Source organism: Phalaenopsis equestris, unplaced genomic scaffold, assembly GCF_001263595.1.
Source record: "Phalaenopsis equestris unplaced genomic scaffold, ASM126359v1 Scaffold218640, whole genome shotgun sequence".
Taxonomy (NCBI): Eukaryota; Viridiplantae; Streptophyta; class Magnoliopsida; order Asparagales; family Orchidaceae; genus Phalaenopsis; species Phalaenopsis equestris.
Genome location: NW_018237067.1, coordinates 476,136 through 482,573, shown reverse-complemented (window position 1 = coordinate 482,573; position 6,438 = coordinate 476,136). Strand labels below are relative to the sequence as shown.

At 39.9% G+C, this 6,438-nt stretch overlaps 1 protein-coding gene across 1 annotated transcript in view; it reads right to left on the bottom strand.

Annotated features, from left to right (window-relative positions):
* Positions 1–6,438, bottom strand: part of LOC110037313 (protein ESKIMO 1-like) — a 13,321-nt gene that overhangs the window by 1,745 nt on the left and 5,138 nt on the right. The window lies entirely within an intron of this gene.

The window sequence follows — 6,438 nt, the reverse complement described above, 5'->3', positions numbered from 1 at the left end:
CAGTCACTTGGTCCACTTTCCCTACTCGATGGACATTTGTTGCTTGACCGATTATGTGGATGTCCTTTGTTCGACCTTGAGGTTAGTAGGCTCAGCGTATGGTCGGGTGCCCAATGATATTTTGTTTACGACCTTAGGGTTTGAGTGTCGACTATCTTAATGACCTGATTAGGCTTTCCTGACCGGCTCTGACACACCTCGGCTATTGGCCCACCTAATTTGTCGTGTCCCCTTTCATTGTGTGAAGATTCATGTTGTCTTGATCTGTTCATGCTCATATAGTTCCCAACTTATTCTTAGGGTTGATTTTTTGGAAGATATTCCCTTGGCAAAGAGGGGGCTTGAGAAGAGCCCACACGTTCCTCCCGCAATCGAACCAACCCTCAAATCTGAGTGGCCAGAAGGGGAGGGCCTCTGGTGGTGTATTCTCGATGGGCGAGGGTGCAGCCGATTCTTCTCGGGCTGGAAAAACAACAAGTGTTCCTTCTGCCCTTGGTGAGAGTTCCTCGTTTTTGCTTTGATCTGAAGTTGATCGACTCTTAGTTGTAGTGTGACTCCTGATTTGTTTGTGAAGACCTATCATTTTGATTTCTCTAATTTCATCAAACTTCTTTTATAGCTGATTCGGTTCCTATTTCTGACTCCTCTAAAGTTGTTAGTGGCCAGACATCACTTTCTTCAAAAGGTGACCAGGCGGTGGTCAAACGGGATTCAACTGACTCGGTGGTCCGTTGTTTAGATGAGATGGTGTACTTTTTTGCTTGTAAGGCTGAAGCTTGTAAAGCGGTTGAGACCTAGCAGGAAGCTACCCTGAATGAGCTGAAGTCATAGTTGGATTCCCTTTCTGAGCAGTTGCTGGGCAGGACCCTCAAACTCAAAGTTGATGCGATGGACCTTCGGGCTGAGTCTGAGCTTGTTAGGATGGAGACTATGTGCTTGCGATAAGATTTGGTGGATGTGCGAGAAGTATTTTCAGTTTCTAGAATTCATTGCGGAGGATGATAGTGTTGATTGATTTAATTTAGGTGGTCGAGCCTTGTATAAAGAGTTATTGAGGCGTGGGTTGGTCGTTCCTCAGGGTCGAGGAGCCAGTTGCTAAGTTCTTCTTATTTGAATAGATGTAAACTATATTGCAAGTTGTATGAACTTTTTATCCCTGTGTGACTATCTTAATTTTTCTTTTCTATTGATGTGACAAGTATTGTATTCCCAAGGTAAGGCTTGTGATGCTTCATTTCCCACTTGTTCCATGTGTACGAACGTGTGTGTGTGTATGTATATATATAGATGAGGTTGGGGACTACCAGTGGCCCCATTTCCTTATCTTTGATTCCTTTGGTCTTTTCCCTTCTGCTCATTCTTCCCTTTCTTACTTTTTTTGGCATCAAAATATTCTTCTTTGGAGTTCAAGAAAGTGTGCTCTTCAAAGTTTTATGTGCTTTCGTCTGATGAAGTTTCAATGTTACAAAGGATAGAGTTGGAGGATTCAGGGGAAAAAGAAAAGATTTGAGAGTCGTACTAGGGGGAGTTCCTCTGTCTCAGAGAAATCTCAGAGGGAAAAAAAAAAGATCTAAGAGCCGATGTAGGTTTTGCCTCTGGCTGCTTTGTTTTTGGAGGAGCGGTGGGTGGCAGTTCCCTCTTTAGGGAGTCTAGAAGAAGAAAGAGAAAAGAATCTGCCTTCAGTGAAGAATTTATTTCTATCTCTCTTCCCAGGGATGATGACGAATGGAGGCTAATGCAGATGCATGGTTTGAATGCCTTCATCTCGAGGGACTCTCTTTCATCCTTATCAACTTGCAGTGGGACTTGTTCCAACGTAGCCCTGGGGTAGAGTTTCATACGTCAGAGTTGATGGAGACACTGCAGTTGGAGATCTTCGAGGAGAGGTTGGATTATTTGAGTCTACTGGAGCTATGTTGAATGATCGATAAACATCAACTGTTAGGTGCATTTTCATCCCATTATCTGTCAAACTTGTATCTTCATACAATAGCCAAATTGTCACAGGTGTGGAAGAAGATTAAGGTTATGAAAAACTACTTGAAGAAGTCTTTGTCATGGGTTGAGGAGGTTGAAGCTCGTTTGGAGGATGAGGTTGGGGCTTCAGGATGGCCATCGATAATGATGGAGGAAAACAACAAACTGTTCACAAAGGTTGCTTCCTCACTTACAGCTGAAGATATCACAAAAGGATGAACAAACGAATTTTGATTGGGGTTGGAGTTTGCCATCAATCAGTTTTTTGGTTTGTGATGATCGACCCAATGTATGAGGATTTGGGCATATTTGCTAAACTGTAATCTAACCCGACTCTTACAACTAAGAAGTCTGTTGGAGGTCAGGCCGAGTCAGTGGAAGAGAGTGCCTCATCACCATTTCACCCTTGAAGCCTTTTGTGGCCGATGTCTTTAAATCATTGTTCTTGAATTTTTGTATCAAGGGACCTTTGTGTGATTTTAAACTTTTGTATTGTTTTGTAAGCGGGGGTAATAAAATTGAAACGGGGATATATATGTATACACTTTTCTCTGATGCTTTATTTGTGACTTATTTGTATTCTTATTACATTAATGATTCTTGTTGTGGCTATTAATTTTTAGCATCTCATGCCCTTACGCGTGCTTACTTTCGTTACGCATTAGATATTTCAGGTTACTTATCTTGGAGGGGAATTTACTGATTCGTTGCTCCTTTGGGGATCCTTAATATCACTCACCCTTGCTCGCCCCATAGAGGAGTCTCTGTGTTGCTCGCCCTGTAAGGAAGTCTTTTATATTATTCGATTGAGACAAGTAAAACAGTTAGTTCGATGGTAATTTTTTTGCTTCATTCGCATGTTGTTGAGTAGTCGATGGTTTTATCTTATGATACCTAATTGTTCATCATAACTATCAGAAATGCGCTCTTAGGAATATGAAAATTGATCATCATTGTTAATTGATTGAATTTAGTTCCCCAGCTGCAATTGATTAGATTTAGTTCCCTGATTGGTTCGGTGTATCGGAGTATAGACATCATTGCAAATCCTTTGAAAAAACAGATAATATAAAACATCATTCATTCACTAAATTTATTTGGTTCAGAAAATCTTTTGCTAAGGAAAAAGCTGCTTCAGATCGTCCCCACTCCAGGTCTGAGGTACACCGTCTCTGTTATAAGTTTTGAGTCGATACACCCCCGAGGCCACTCTTTGAGTGATGATGTGGGATACTGTTCAGGTTTGGTCGAGTTCTCTGATCGCTTGTTCGCATGTCACGGAGTCAGCTTTCTTGAGGAAGATTTCTTTTGCCACAATGCCTCTCTTTTAACTGTTTGTTGAAATATCGAGTCCTTCATCGTTTCATTTCTTCCTGACAAAGAGCAGACATGGCGTGGGTTTCTTTGGTGAGATCTAATGCGAGTTTGATTCCTATGTCGTTAGCTTTTTCACATTCCTCCATGCATTCATAGCAAAATGTGAAGTAGTAACGACATTTGGTTGTGATGGCTAAATTACATCAGTAGTACCACTTCTATGCTAACTATTGATCCTTGTCTCCCCGGGTAAATGTCAACTTTAGTACGTCGAGGGCCTCTTTTATCTCCTATGAAAATCTGAAGAGGGGAGCGAATGATGCTACCATCTGTTGTGCCTCTAGGTGGAGCTTATCGAACATGACTTTGAATAGTATATTAACGTAACTTCTTGTGTTGATAAGTATGTTTCACACCTGATATTCGTTAAAAAAAAGTTGTAATAACGATTGCGTCATTGTAAGGATTACCTTTTTTCAACAGGTCTTCTTTGTTGAGTGTAATGGGCGGATGAGTTGCCCTCTATGGGATGATGACAAAGAGACATAGATCTCACGATCGGATCCTCTTTAAGCTCAATCGTCGAGAAGTCTTCCCCACCTCCTTGTATCGCATGTATTATTTCTAAAATGTGGATGTTGTTGGCTCTAGCTGGCTACTTGTTTGCTCCTTGGATGGGGATTTTCCTTGTCTGTGGGTAACAACCTAAAGAGCTAAAAACTCTTTTAATTTTATGGTCTTGATTAATTCCACAATGAGGCTTTCGAGGTGCAAGTATTCTTTCGTATCATGACTGTGGTCATGATGGTAGATGTTGTTAGGGTTGTGGACAAAGCATTCGGGGATCATGGGCTTTTTGGTTGGGGCTTTCATCGTTTGGGGCTTATTGATGTAATCCTTGTATTGAATAGGTTCTACCAGCTTGGTCAAGGAGACTCTTAGGGGGTTCATCTTTAGTTGTTATGTATAGATTGCTAATCATTCAACATGTTTGGTAGAGTGTTGAGGATGTCTGTTGCGTTGATCACACTTCGAACTCCCCATGCCACACTATCCTTCATCATAATAAGGACGAGTAGGGGGACGAGGGCCATCCTTCACTCGCCATCTATCATCCACTGGTCCCCTTTTTCGCACTTGGATGTCGGCGACTGCTTTTTGGCTTCCTCTCAGTCATGAAGAACTAACTCCTCAACGGTGAAGCAATCGCTCTCCATTTTTATAAGTTTGTTCATTGAGCCTGGCTAATGAAGCCCTAGAGAGTATTTGCATTGCTCGCTCTTGACCCCCTGTATTAGGGTATTTTGAGCGATTATAGGTTAAGATTCTGAATCTCTGGCATCTCTCGCTGGAACCTTGCTATATAGGAATGGAGGAGTGATCGAGACTTTTTTGTGGCTAATAGGTGAACCACAAATAATCTCTTGATTTCACTAAATGTGGTGATTATCCCTACTGGGAAAGCATTAATCCAATGGAGGGTCGATTTTATTAGCATGGTGAGAAACAAAAAACACTTGAAATTGTAAGTGATTTTGAGAATGCCTATGACTGACTCAAAAGTGGCTACTTAGTCATCCTGATCAATGAAATCTTTGTTTGAGTCGAGGTTAGAGGTCTTAAATTTTTTGGGTGGTTCTGCTTCAAAGATTTATTGAGAGAATGTGTTTCCTACATTGCAAAGAGCCATTGTTTGTGAAGTGCAATATCTCTTCATCGAGGCTGAACCAACGTTATCTTAGTAAATGGAGTTATTGTCTCCATCTACCTTTATTTGAGATCCTCAACTATTTGGTGGGGGTCTATCTCATGGGCCATTGTTTCTCCTTTCTACATGGCTATGTTCGGGGGTCATGGGCTCCTTTCGACAAGACGTTATATTTTTTCCTTCATTTCGAGCATTATTTGTTCTTTCATCTCCATTATATTTTGTTAGACCATCTCCCTTATGGTATCTTTCTTCATAGCTAGGTTTTGTGTTTCTCTGGTGGTTGTCCTACCACTGTGCCGTGTTCCTCTTATTGTTGGAGGCATGACTTTATGCTCACTACACCTTTTAGGGTGTTGAACACAAAAATGTTTAAAAGTCACGCCCAAGGAATATAACATGTATGATAAGTCCAAAAATGAATGACAGTAGAAATTAGTGTCTAGCTTCTTTCTCCATGAAAGGTACCCCCTATTTATAGGTATGGGAGGTACACTAAATATATAATTACCTTTATGTCATCTTCCTATACGAAGGAACTCAGAGTTACTAAAGTCAATTGCAAAATTCATTGTCCAAATAAACTTTTCACCGATGGGATGATCTTTCCCTTGTTCGACTTGCTTCAATTCGTTTGTCTTTGAGCTAGGTGGACTATGTGATGTTGGTGCATGATCTTCTTGTCCGACTTCTCTGGTGTTCCTATCACAGTCCCATGATCTGCTTTCCCTGCTCGATGGACATCTGCCACTCGATTGGTTCTATGGATGTCCTTTGTTCGGCCTTGAGGTTAGTCAACTCGGTATATGGTAGGGTAACCTAATGATATTTTGTGACGATCTTAAGGGTTGAATATTGACTATCTGAATAACCTGATTAGGTTTCCCCGACCAACTCTGACACACCTCAGCTATTAGCCCACCCAGTTTGTCATGTTCCCTATCCTTGCGTGGGGATTCATGCTAAATTTTAATATTCACATTCATAAAACTCATATATTTAACATCACATAAAATTTTCCATTTGTACTTTCTTTTTCATACATTTTCATACATAAATTTACGACATTAAAGTGTTATAAATATAAATGTTAATTTTTAGATGTTAGACATGTTAAAACATAGAAATTGGGTGGTGGTATGTAAGTAATTTTTCTTCTTTTTTTTTTTAATGTAAAAAGTTGCATATAAAAGTATATTTGCATTGGAGAATTCTAAAGTAATCATAATTGGCCCACTCAATAGGAATATTGCTTCCATGACATAATGTGCTAAAAATAATTTGCTTACATCCAAGAATTTTTTTTTATACAAAATTATGTCATATCAACTTATCTAAATCGTTGATAAAGAATTAAAAAGTAGATGGCCGAAAAGACTAAATAAATAATATGGAAAACTCACCATGTTTATATATATATATATATATCTATATAT